Source organism: Marmota marmota, unplaced genomic scaffold, assembly GCF_001458135.2.
Source record: "Marmota marmota marmota unplaced genomic scaffold, marMar, whole genome shotgun sequence".
Lineage (NCBI taxonomy): Eukaryota > Metazoa > Chordata > Mammalia > Rodentia > Sciuridae > Marmota > Marmota marmota.
This window is the reverse complement of record NW_026000168.1, coordinates 3347349-3348330: the sequence shown is the minus strand read 5'-3', so window position 1 is coordinate 3348330 and position 982 is coordinate 3347349.

The window sequence follows — 982 nt, the reverse complement described above, 5'->3', positions numbered from 1 at the left end:
CGCCGCGCGGCCGCCGCCAGCCCCGCCGAGGCATCCCGCGCCGCCCGGGCCCGGCCGGGCTAGGGGCGCCTCTGCGACAGCTGCGGGCCGGGAGGTGGCCGGGAGGGAGGCCGGGCCCAGGACGCAAGGTGGCGACAAGTCGCGGTTGGCCCCAGGTAACGGGGGTCTGGCGGCGGCGGCGGCGCGCCGGGGTCACCCGGGCGTGAGCGGGGGAGGCCGCCCGGCACCGTGGGGTTGGGGAGGCCTCGGGGGCGGGAGCACGGGGACAAGCTACCCTCCGAAAGCTGGTGGTCATCAACGGTGGTGACACTCATGGCAATCCCAAGCCCGCTGGGACTCCCGGGAGCCCTGCTGTGGGTGGCAGTGTGCTGGGAGCTTCACAAGCGTCCCCCCAACCATAACTACGGAGTTGGCTGCATTCTGAACCCCGCTGTATCCCTGACAAGGGACATCAGGGGCAAGGGGGGCGGGCAGAGCCGAGGAGCAGCAGTGCTGGGATGCCAGTCTCACTTGGTTGGATTTCCAGGGCTGGACTCCCAGCGACTCTGCAGCGTGCGCGCTCTGAGTTACATCAGTGAGCCAGCTGAAGACAGACAGACGTCCAGGAAAGAGACCCAGCCTGTTCTCTTAAGTGAACCCTGCTACTTTCCTCCCAGGATATCTATTTGCTGGGTAAGCCTGAGCCAGCAGCCCCTTGCTCTGCCCCTCAGCCACATCGAATTCGCCCTGCAGGGTGCTAGTCCCACTGGACCAGCTCCACACCCCATTCCCTAGCCTTAGGGCCATCTTTCTAACCAGCGAGGGTCACCCTGCAGCCCTGCACTCTGTTCATTTCCTTCCAGCTCTTAGAATTTGTCAGGTGTTTTTATTTCTTCTTACAAGTCTCTAAGCTTCCTGAAGGCAGGGGACCACGTCTGGCTGTTTTTGCGTGTGTGTTTTGTGTGTGTTTGGGTTGCACTGTTTTGCCAGTGCTCAGCGTGGT